Consider the following 13,165-nt stretch of genomic DNA (forward strand, 5'->3'; position numbering starts at 1 on the left):
GATGTTCTGACTAGAAACCTGTGACAAAGGGGTCAACTTAGGGGTCAATGTTGTTCATTATCTATGTACATTATTCAGATGTGAATGCACATGGAACTATTAGAAAGTTTCATGATGATACTAAATTAGGGCATCTTGTTATTGAATTACAAAGAGTTAGGGAAAAGGGCTGAAGAATGGCAAGTGGATTTCAACTTAGATAAGTGTGAGTAATTCAGTTTGAGTATTCAAAGTAGGGTAGGACAAATGGCAAGGTATTGAAAAATGTGTGGAACAGAGGGACCTGGGAGTACAAGTGCGTAGTTAACTGGAAGCAGCTGCAGAAATAGACCGGGTAGTGAAGAAGACATTTAGCATGCTGGCCTTCATCAGTGTGTGCATCTAGTTTAGGAGTAGTGACATTATGTTGCAGTTACATAAGTCATTGGTGAGACTATGCTTGGAGCACTCTGTACAGTTTTGGTCTCTTTGTTAAGCTGGAAAGGGTGCAGAAGAGATTTACAAGGATGCTGCCTGGACCAGAAGGCCTGACCTTAAGGGAGAGGTTGGCTGCGTTGAATGTTTGTTCCATGGAGTGCAGAGAATGAGGGAATGACCTCAGAAGTTTTAATATCATCAGGGGTATGGATAAAGTGAGCAGCCATAGTCTTTTCCTCTGGGCTGGGGAATCCAAATCAAGACATCATAGATAGAATATAAAAAGGAAGGCATTTAAAAGAGACCAGAGAGAACACTTACTTATACAGAAGATGGTGAGTACCTGGAGTGAGCTGCCAAAGGAAGTGTTTGAGGTTGGTACAATTACAAAGTTTAAGAATAATTTTAATATGTACATGAAGGGGAGGGGCTTTGAAGGTTATGGGCTGAATGTAGGTAACTGAGGCTAGCAGGGAGGATGCTGTGGTTGGCACGGACGAGATGGGCCAAAGGACTTGTTTCCATGTTGCATTACTCATTGACTCAATAAAGTTGCTACTATACCTATCACCATCACCTCCTCAGGCAGCTTGTTCCAGATTGCTACCAGCTTTCATGTCCTGCATATTATACAGAACGCTGTCTGTATGTGTTACCACTCAGTATCTTCTTCATATCTTCGTCAGTACTTAGTCACTTCCACCATTCATCTCCCAGCTTCTTACATCATTCCTACTCTTTCCCCGCCTTCACCTATTGCTCACCAGCTCCAGCCACACCTTCTCCCCCACCATTTTATACTAGCTATCTATCTTCTTTATTGATGATCCTGATGAAGGGTTTAGACCCAAAACACCAACTGTCCATTTCTGCCATGAAAGCTGCCTGACCCCCTGAGTTCCTCCTGCTTCTTTGTTCATTGGCCCACTGACACTCATTCTGCATTAATTCCATTTTATTCTCCTCAAATTCCCATCAGCTCACTCCCTCCCCCGAAGATTCTACCACTCACGAATACAGCAGGGAAAATTTACAGCAGCCAGTTAACTCACCAACTGCACATCTTTGAAGTGCTGGAGGAAATTGGAGCACCCAGTGGAAACCCACACGGTCACAGGGAGAACATGCAAACATGACACAGGCTGTGCTGGAGGTCAGGGTTGAACCAATGAATGAAATGCTGGATGACCCCAGCAGGTCAGGTAGCACCTGTGGAGAGAAATGGACAGTTAATGTTTCAGGACAAGACCCTGCACTGTTGGTTTTTGGCTTATTATTGTCACCTGTAGGAGATACAGTGAAAAGCTTTGGTTCGTGAGCCATCCAGACAGAACATAAAGTTCAAAGTTCAAAATAAATGTTATTATCAAAGTACATACATGTGGGCACATGGCCAAGTGGTTAAGGCATTCGACTAGCGATCTGAAGGTCGTGAGTTCGAGCCCCAGCCGAGGCAACGTGTTATGTCTTTGAGTAAGGCACTTAATCACACATTGCTCTGCGACGACATTGGTGCCAAGCTGTATGGGTCCTAATGCCCTTCCCTTGCACAACATTAGTGTCGTGGAGAGGGGAGACTTGCAGCATGGGCAACTTCCGGTCTTCCATACAGCCTTGCCCAGGCCTGCGCCCTGGAGTGTGAAGACTTTCCAGGCGCAGATCCATGGTCTCACAAGACTAATGGATGCCCCAAAATCAACATGTCACCATTTACAACCCTGAGATTAATTTTCCTGTGGGAATACTCAGCAAATCTGTAGAATAGTAACTACAACAGAGTCAATGAAAGATCAAGTGGTGTGCAAAAGACAACTGTGAAAATGCAAATATAAATAAATAGCAATAAATAATATGTGATAACAAAATAAAGAGTCCCTCAAAGAGAGATCATTAAAGAGGAACATCTCAATGGATGGCTAACTGAGTGTAGTTATTCCCTTTTGTTCAAGAGTCTGATAGTTGAGGGGTAATAACTGTTCTTGAACCTGGTGATGTGAATTCTGAGGCCCTTACCTGATGGCAGCAGTGACAAAAGATCATGGCCTGGGTGGTGGGAATCTCTGATGATGGATGCTGCTTTCCTGTGGCAGTGTTTCATGTAGATATGCTCAATGGTTGGGAGGGCTTTAGCAATGATGTACTGGGCCAAAACCACTAATTTTGTAGGAGTTTCCATTCAACAGCATTCTATACCAAGCCATGGGGTGTATGGGGTGTCAGGGAGGGGTAGCACCATTGGTGGGGAACATGTCGTGTCCTTTTCAAGGCGGTTAGTCCACCTTCGGTCCCCACCTGGCACTCAGCTATCACTTTGTGGCTCCTCGTAGCTGTTTGCATGTGACAGAGGCCACATCCCGGGCAACGGCTTCGACAAGCCGGCTAAACCAGGTGAGGGTAGCCGATGGGTCTCAAACCCTCGGTGAGATAGGGAGTTGTCTATCTCAGCATGTGAAGACAGACTCCGGCGGATTGAGCGGATGAGACCACTGGAAGGTCCAACAGTCAAGAAGGCGGTCTCTGCAAGCATTGTGGAATGTGTAGAGCAGGACAAGACACAGAAAACGTCCTGGTCATCCACTGCACCTAGTCCCATCTCCAGCCGTCTCGACTCTGTCTTGCCACTGGATCCAGATGGGAATTGGGAAGAGAGAGTGAGGCTGACGCTGCGCAACTCTCCCTCACTTAAATCCAAATCACGCGCTAGTCTCGACACCATCGCAATGGTGTCGAGGTCCTCATTGACATTGACGATGGATGAACATCACATCATCATCATACCAAGCCATGATGCAGTCAGTGAAATCACTGCCCACTGCACTTCTATAGAAGTTTGTTAAAGTTTTAGGTGTCAAGCTGAAGTTCTGCAGTTTCTGAAGGAAGTATAGGTTCAACCATGCTTTCTTCAAAATTGCATTTATGTGCTGACTCCAGGACAGATCCTCTGAAAATGGTAACACACAGGAATTTAAAATTACTAACCTTCTAAACTTCTGATCCTTTGATGAGGGCTGGCTCATGGATCTCCGGTTTCCCTCTCCTTCCTCTACAATCAGTTCCTTGGTCTTGCTGACACTGAGTGAAAGGTTGTTGTTAGGACATCACCTAGTCAAATGTTCAATCTCCCTTCTGTATGCTGATTCATCACTACCTTTGATTTGGCCTAAAAAAAGTGGTGTTATCAGCAAATTTGAGTATGGTATTGGAGCTGTGCTTAGCCACGCAGTCATTGGTGTAAAGCGAGTAGAACAGGGGGCTACACACACAGCCTTGTGGTGTACCTGGGCTGATGGAGATTGTGGAGGGAATGTTGCCAATCCGAACTGACTGGAGAAGACAGGAAATCTAGGATCCAATTGCACATGGAGGTATTGAGGACAAGGTATTGGAGTTTATTGTTTAGCTTTGAGGGGATAATAGTATTGCATGCTGTGTAGTCAACAAAGAGCACCCTGATATATGCATCTCTGCTGTACAGATGCTCCAGGATTGAGTGACGAGCCAATGAAATGGCATCTGCTCTGGATCTGTGGCTCTAGTAGGCAAACTGGAGTGAACTCAAGCTTCCTCTCAGGCAAGGGCTGTTATGTTTCATCACCACCCTCTCAAAACACTTCATCACTGTGGATGTAAGTGGAAATGGTCTATAGTCATTGAGGCAGGTCACCATGCTCTTCTTGGGCACTGGTATAATTGAAGGCAGCTTGAAGCAGGAGGGTACCACACACTGCCAAAATGAGAGGTTAAATACTATGAGGAAGTGAGAAATTAAGTACATTGAGGTAGTAAAGAGAAACCAGAATGTAGAATACAGTACTGAATAAAACTGAGATGATATTGCATACGTCAGTACCATGCACTAGGAGTACTCAGAGGCCCTGTTTAAACTGGGGAACAAGACCACTACATCACATGTCATGGCATATGATATGAAATTTGTCTAGTGTCAAAACATAACAATCACTATAAATTACAAGGATAAATAAACAAAGCAAATAAAAACAAAGTGGTTTTCTTGGGTTCATGAACTGTGCAGAAACCTGATGACTGGGAGGAAGAAGCTGTTCCTAACTCATTGAGTGTGGATGATCAGACTCCCTGAACCTCCTCTTTTTTATGCACAATTGATAAGGAGAACTTGACACACCTACTGTACACAAGCCCCCACATCTCTGGCTGACCCTGTAATTTCAGTCTCTGAGACTGACATCAGGGCATCCTTCAAGAAGTTAAATCCATGAAAAGTGTCCGATCCAAACAGGGTACACGCTCAAGTACTTAAGATTTTTGGAGACCAACTGGCTGAAGATTTTACAAACATATTCAATCTCTCACTCCTGTGGTCTGAGGTTCCCACCTGCTGCGGAAAGTCATCTATTCTACCAGTGCCCAAGGTGAATTTCTGATTTTTGGAAAAAAGGCAGTTTTTACCACTCGGGGTAAAAGAGAGGCAAGACTGTGTAGGCGCATGACGTCAGCTAGTAGAGCGCGAAAGGTTTAAAAAGAAGACCGCCATATCCAGTGGGCAGTGTTCGGAGCGGGCAGCGGAGTGAGAGTCAGCAGAGTGATAGGGCTTTGGCTCAATGGTCTTAGGCGGTAATGGGACAAGGTGAGGTAGGTTTACTGGAGTCATTTGCGGAAAGGAGGAAGTATGTGTGTGAGGCCAGTTTTCTGTGCTCGGTGTCAGATGTGGGAGGTCCTGGAGTCTCCCAGCTTCCTGGATGGCCATATCTGCACCCAGTGTGTCGAGCTGCAACTCCTAAGGGACTGAGTTAGGGAACTGGAGATGCAGCTCGATGACCTTTGTCTGGTCAGGGAGAGTGAGGAGATGATAGAAAGGAGTTAAGGCAGGTGGTCACACTGGGGCTACGGGAGACAGACAAGTGGGTCACAGTCAGGAGGGGCAAGGGGAAGAGTCAGGTACCAGAGAGTACCCCTGTGGCAGTACTCCTTGACAATAAGTACTCCTGTTTGAGTACTGTTGGGGGAAGCAACAGTGGCCGTACCTCTGGCACAGAGTCTGGCCCTGTGGCTCGGAAGGGTAGGGAAAGGAAGAGGAAGGCAGTAGTGATAGGGGACTCGATAGTTAGGGGGTCAGACAGGTGATTCTGTGGACACAGGAAAGAAACTCTGATGGTAGTTTGTCTCCCAGGTGCCAGGGTCCGGGATATTTCAGATCGCGTCCAAGATATCCTGCAGTGGGAGGGAGAACAGCCAGAGGTCGTGGTACATATTGGTACCAATGACATAGGTAGGAAAAGGGAGGAGGTCCTGAAAAAACAGTACAGGGAATTAGGAAGGAAGTTGAGAAGCAGGACCGCAAAGGTAGTAATCTCAGAATTACTGCCTGTGCCACGTGACAGTGAGAACAGGAATAGAATGAGGTAGAGGATAAATACGTGGCTGAGGGATTGGAGCAGGGAGCAGGGATTCAGATTTCTGGATCATTGGGACCTCTTTTGGGGCAGGTGTGACCTGTACAAAAAGGATGGGTTGCACTTGAATCCCAGGGGGCCCAATATCCTGGCGGGGAGGTTTGCTAAGGCTACTGGGAAGAGTTTAAACTAGAATTGTTGGGGGGTGGGAACCGAACTGAAGAGACTGGGGAAGAGGAGGTTGGCTCACAAACAGAGAAAGCTCATAGACAGTGCGAGAGGGAGGATAGGCAGGTGATAGAGAAGGGATGTGCTCAGACCAAAAGTTTGAGATGCATCTATTTTAATGCAAGGAGTGTTGTGAACAAAGTGGATGAGCTTAGAGCGTGGATCAGTACTTGGAGATATGATGTGGTGGCCACTACAGAGACTTGGATGGCTCAGGGACAGGAATGGTTACTTCAAGTGCCCAGTTTTAGATGTTTCAGAAAGGACAGGGAGGGAGGCAAAAGAGGTGGGGGCGTGGCACTGTTGATCAGAGATAGTGTCATGGCTGAAGAAAGGGTGGACGCCATGGAGGGATTGTCCACGGAGTCTCTGTGGGTGGAGGTTAAGAACAGGAAGGGGTCAATAACTCTGCTGGGTGTTTTTTATAGGCCACCCAATAGTAACAGGGATATCGAGGAGCAGATAGGGAAACAGATCCTGGAAAGGTGTAATAATAACAGAGTTGTCGTGTTGAGAGATTTTAATTTCCTAAATATCGATTGGCATCTCCCTAGAGCAAGGGGTTTAGCTGGCGTAGAGTTCGTTAGATGTGTTCAGGAAGGTTTTTTGACAGAATATGTAGATAAGCCTACAAGATGAGAGGCTGTACTTGATTTGGTATTGGGAAATGAACCTGGTCATGTGTCAGATCTCTCAGTGGGAGAGTATTTTGGAGATAGTGATCATAATTCTATCTCCTTTACAATAGCATTTTGGAAAGAGATAGGAACAGACAAGTTAGAAAAGTGTTTAATTGGAGTAAAGGGAATTATGAGGCTATCAGGCAGGAAATTGGAAGCTTAAATTGGAAACAGATGTTCTCAGGGAAAGGTATGTAAGAAATGTGGCAAATGTTCAGGGGATATTTGCGTGGAGTTCTGCATAGGTACATTCCAAGGAGACAGGGAAGTTATGGTAGGGTACAGGAACCTTGGTGTACAAAGGCTGTAATAAGCCCAGTCAAAAAGAAAAGGAAAGCTTACAAAAGGTTCAGAGAGCTAGGTAATTTTAGAGATCTAGAAGATTATAAGGCTAATAGGAAGGAGCTTAAGAAGGAAATTAGGAGAGTCAGAAGGGGCCATGAGAAGGCCTTGGCAGGCAGGATTAAGGAAGACCCCAAGGCATTCTACAAGTATGTGAAGTGCAAGAAGATAAGACATAAAAGAATAGGACCTATGAAGTGTGACAGTGGGAAGGTGTGTATGGAACCGGAGAAAATAGCAGTGGTACTTATTGAATACTTTACTTCAGTACTCACTATGGAAAAGGATCTTGGTGATTGTAGTGATGACTTGCAGCAGACTGAAAAGCTTGAGCATGTAGATATGAAGAAAGAGGATGTTGCTGGATCTTTTGGAAAGCATCAAGTTAGTTTAAGTCACCAAGACCGGATGAGATGTACCGCAGGCTACTGTGGGAAGCGAGGGAGGAAATTGTTGAGCCTCTGGCGATGATCTTTGCATCACCAATGGGGACGGGAGAGGTTCTGGAGGATTGGGGGGTTGCGGATGTTGTTCCTTTATTCAAGAAAGGGAGTAGAGATAGCCGAGGAAATTATAGACCAGTGAGTCTTACCTCAGTAATTGATAAGTTGATGGAGAAGATCCTGAAAGGCAGGATTTATGGATATTTGGAGAGGTATAATATGATTAGGAATAGTCAACATGGTTTTGTCAAGGGCAGGTTGTGCCTTATGAGCCTGATTGAATTTTTTGAGGATGCGACTAAACACTTTGATGAAGGAAGAGCAGTCGATGTAGTGTATATGGATTTCAGCAAGGCACTTGATAAGGTACCCCATGCAAGGCTTATTGAGAAAGTAAGGAGGCATGGGATCCAAGAGGGCATTGTTTTGTGGATCCAGAACTGGTTTGCCCACAGAAGGCAAAGAGTGGTTGTAGACGAGTCATATTCTGTGTGGAGGTCGGTGTCCAGAGGTGTGCCTCAGAGATCTGTTCTGGGACCCTTACTCTTCATGATTCTTATAAATGACCTCGATGAGGAAGTGGAGGGATGGGTTAGTAAGTTTGATGATGACACAAAGGTTGGAGGTGTTGTGGATAGTGTGGAGGGCTGTCAGAGGTTACAGTGGTTCATTGATAGGATGCAAAACTGGGCTGAGAAGTGGTAGATGGAGTTCAACCCAAATAAGTGTGAAGTGATTCATTTTGGTAGGTCAAATATGATGGCAGAATATAGTATCAATGGTAAGACTCTTGGTAGTGTGGAGGATCAGAGGGATCTTGGGGTCCAAGTCCATAGGACGCTCAAAGCAGCTGTGCACGTTGACTCTGTGGTTAAGAAGGTGTATGGTGTATTGGCCTTCATCAATGATGGAATTGAGTTTAGGAGCTGAGAGGTAGTGTTTCAGCTATATAGGACCCTGGTCAGACCCTTTTGGAGTATTGTGCTCAGTTCTGGTCGTCTCACTATATGAAGGATGTGAAACCACAGAAAGGGTGCAGAGGAGATTTACAAAGATATTGCCTGGATTGGGGAGCATGCCTTATGAGAAATAGGTAGAGTGAACTTGGCCTTTTCTCCTTGGAGCGCCAGAGGATGAGAGGTGACCTGATAGAGGTGTATAAGATGATGAGAGGCATTGATATTGTGGATGGTCAGAGACTTTTTCCCAGGGCTGAAATGGCTGGCACTAGAGGGCACAGGTTTAAGGTGCTGGGGAGTAGGTACAGAGGAGATGTCAGGGGTAAGTTTTTCACTCAGAGAGTGGTGAGTGCATGGAATGGGCTGCTGGCAATGGTGGTGGAGGCGGATACGATAGGGTCTTTTAAGAGACTTTTGGATAGGTACATGGAGCTTAGGAAAATAGAGGGCTATAGGTAAGCCTAGTAATTTCTAGGGTAAGGACATGTTCGGCACAATTTTGTGGGCCGAAGGGCCTGTATTGTGCTGTAGATTTTCTATGTTTCTATGACCTGTATCAATAACTGCCATCGGTAGCACTTTCATCAACCATAATAAAGGGTTTTGAGAAGTTGGTTATGGTGCAAATCAACTCTTGCCTGGCTCCACTTCATTTTGCCTACTGCCACAACAGGTCAACAGCAGAATTCTTTACATTCTGCTTTGGACAACAAGAAGTCGTATGTCAGGCTGCTGTTCATTGACCGTAGCTCAGTGCTCAACACAGTCATCCTATTCAAACTCATCATAAAGTTTCAATCCCTGGGGCTCTGTAGCTGACCCTGAAACTGGATCCTGAACTTCCAATTTGGCAGACCACAGTGTTGATAACGACATCTGCTTCTCTTTTTCCATCAATACAGGTGCACATCAAGTTCACAAGCTTAGTCCCTTGTTCTTGTCTCTATGCACGCAGGATTGTTTGGCTAAGTACAGCTATAATGCCACTTACAAATTCAACGAGGATGCCATAGTTGTTGGATGAATTACAGGTAGCAATGAGTCACCATAATTGAGCGAGCGAGAACACCAGGTGGTGTGGTGCACAATAACAACCTCTTACTCAATGGCAATACAAGTAAATAGCTAATTGTTGATGTCAAGAATGAGAAGGAGGACAAACATGCACTAGTATACATTGGGCGATCGGCAGTGGAGAGAGTCAGCACAGTAAAATTCCTTGGCATTGACATATTGGATCACCTGTCCTTTGCTCAGCACGTAGATACGAGCACACGAAAAGCATGCCAGAGTCTTTGCTTACTGAGGAGGTTCAGGAGGTTTGGCTTGTTACCCAACACTCTAACAGACTTCATCAGATGTATTGCTGAAAGTGTCCTTACTGGTAACATCATGGTCTGGTTAGGCAATTCAAATGCACAGGAATGTGAGAACTGCAGAGAGTAGTGAACCCATAAACATTACCTCACTACTTTTTAAAAAATATTATTTCTATTTTTTGCACTACTTATATAATTTAATTAATATCTATATATATTTACTGCAATTGACAGTATTTTTCTATTATTATGTATTACATTGTATTTGATGCCGCAAGGTCAACAGTTTTCACGACACATGCTGGTGATATTAAACCTGATTCTGATTCTCTACCTCCTGTCTGATGGTAACAGCAAAAAGAAGGTATGGTCCAGATGGTGTGGATCTTTAGTGGGGAACTGCGGATTTTTGTGTTTCTGTGCTTTGGAACTGCCATACTATGCTCTCTGCCTTCCTGTGGAGTGAATTACTTTGGTGTGTCCCTATACTCATTACGCAAGTCTGACTCATAAGCAAAAGAGAAAAACAACACAAGTCAGGCAGTATCAGTAGAGGGATGAACAGAGTACCCTTTCGATGAAACCTTAACTCCTCTCCTTCACAGATGTAATGTGACTTGCTGTGAATTCCCACCATTTTCTGTTTTTAGTTCAGATTTTCTCAGATTAGCAACTGATTGATTTTCAATTCATTCATGGCACAAGATTGAACAGATCTTGTTTTTTTTCCCCACCCAGTTAAATGCTTATTGGACATTTTGGAAGGAATGGATTTTAATCCAGAAATGAGTCTGCACTAGTTCTCTGCAATAAAATGAAGAAACACTTCATTCTGTGAACGTGACAGGAGCTCCCAGAGGCATTGAATAAAGCTAGAGACCACTATTATGTTGTCTGTCTAAAGGTTGTGAGTTCAAGTCCCACTTGACATCTAGGTTACAAACTCTTAACTGCTGCTCTGGTGTACTGTCCATTGTCCTACCTTTTGGAAGAGATGTAAAGCAAGACACCATCTGTGCTGTTGCTGGACATAAAAATTCCACAGGCTTGAGAAAGAGGTGTGAAATCCTTCCCAGCAGCATGACCAGTATTTATAGTCCAAATAACTTCACTGAATCAACAGCTGCTATTCCTTCTGGGTAGTCTATAACCTGACGGCTTGGATATCAATTTCTCTAAATTTGGTAACCACTCTCTTCTGTTCCCCCTCACCTCTTTTGTTTGTCTCCCATTCTAGCTGCTCTGTCACCCTTTTCTTCTCTTCCCCCACCCTCATTTGTCCATCACCTCCTTCTGGTTCCCCATTTCCTTCTCTTCATTCCATGGTCCACTGTCCCTTCCTATCAAATTGCTTTTACTACAGACCTTTACCTCTTTCACATATCACCTCCCAGCTTCTCACAAAGTCCTCTGTCCCATACCCATCGACCTTCCCCACCTTCACTTATCACTTGCCAGCTTGTCCCTGTCCTCCTCCTCCGCCATCTTATTCTGGCTTCTGCCTCCTTCTTTCCCAGTCCTGATGAAGGGTCTCAGCCCAAAATGTCAACTGTTCTTTACTCTGCACAGATGCTGCCTGACCAGCATTTTGCTCGAGTTACTCAAGATTTCTGGCATATGCTGAATCTCTTAGGACATAACACATAGAACAGCACAGCACAGCATGGGTCCTTTGGCCTGTGATATCGTTCTGATCTTTATAAACCTACTCCATGATCAATTTAACCCCTCCTTCCTATAAAACTCACAACCCTCCAATTTAAAAAAAAATGTCCCTAATGCGTAAGCCTCAGCCAATTATTCCCAGACTCCTATTATCTGAGTTATCTGGAAAACATTGCATGTGGGATCTTGTTCTTTACAAGTTTTTTGGCTTGCTTCCTTTCAGTGCAACCAGTTGTGGACTCAACCAGCTCCATCATGGGCACAACTCTCCTGCCAGCCCTATCCCTACCACTGGGGACATCTTCAAGAGAAAATGCCCCAGGAAGGTGGTGTCTGTCAGTCAGAACCCTCACCACCTGGGACGTGCTTTCTTCTTGTTACTACCATTACAGAGGAGCTGAAGTTACACACTCATCAATTCAGGAACAGCTTCTTCCCTTTTGCTTTCAGATTTCTGAACAGTTCGTGAACCCATGAACACTATCTTGTTAGTCTGTTTTCTCTACACTATTTATTTATATTTTCTAATTAAAAGTAAATTTTATGACCTTGCACTTACTACTTTTGCAAAACAACAGCTTTTCGTTAATTTAGTATTTGGTAATAATGTAGGTTTTTACAAATAAAACGGTAGAGGGATTTTACATTTCAGAGAAGCTACAACAACTCATTTGTTGAACACCAAAAAACTGAACAGAAAGTGTGCTAGAAGTCACTTATGTAACTACCTCATCCCGTCAGACCCGCCTCCTAAAAGTGAACGTCAACACAATGATGGTGGTTGTGAATTCTGTGCATTTCCACTCTTTACATTACTCTTCCTAGAATGTGTGGGGATCTCATTGAAACCTACCGAATGTTGAAAGGACTAGATAGGGTGGATGTGGAGAGGATGTTTCCTGTGGTGGGGGTATCCAGAACTAGAGGGCACAGCCTCAAAATTAAGGGACGCTCTTTTAGGACAGAGGTAATGAGGAATTTTTTAGCCAGAGAGTGGTGAATCTGTGGAATGCTCTGCCGCAGACTGTGGTGGAGGCCAAGTCCATGCGTATAGTTAAGGTGGAAATTGATAGTTTACTGATTGGTTAGGGCATTAAAGGATATGGCGAGAAGGCAGGTGTATGGGATTGAGAGGGATCTGGGATCAGCCATGATGGAATGATGGAGCGGACTTGATGGGCTGAATGGCCTAATTCTGCTCTTATGTCTTATGGTGATGGCAGGGGCATGGTAGAGGAATCTTTCAAATCCTGGTGAGGGGTGGGTTTAGGGCAATCCACCAAAACACATTTAGGTTAACCCCCCTTATCTATGATATGTCTTTTTTCGCTGTTCCAAAATGTGGAATGGGCCTAAGGGGATGTTGGTGTGCATCATGGCAGACAAAACCAAACGAGGCAGAATATAGATCAACAGGAACCCAAGAGCGCTGTATGCCATTATGGGAGGCAGGAAAAAGGTGCAAGAAACTTGAATTTACTGAAGAGGATGGAACATTGTTGAGAGACCGTCTAGGTGGTTGTGGCATCAGGGATAAAACCGCCTGGCACTTGTAACAGCTGCCTGTATACCAGTTTAGCTATGGATGACTGCAGGTCCTCTTTGGAGCTGTTCTGAGCCCCAGCAGGACCCATGGGAGGTGATTATGCCAACACCCATCCATCAGGGCAGCCCCCAGCGCAGCCTTTAAGGAGCGGTGAAACTACTTGCATAGGCCATTGGACTGCAGTTGATATGCTA

The sequence above is a fragment of the Mobula hypostoma genome, chromosome 1, assembly GCF_963921235.1.
Source record: "Mobula hypostoma chromosome 1, sMobHyp1.1, whole genome shotgun sequence".
Lineage (NCBI taxonomy): Eukaryota > Metazoa > Chordata > Chondrichthyes > Myliobatiformes > Myliobatidae > Mobula > Mobula hypostoma.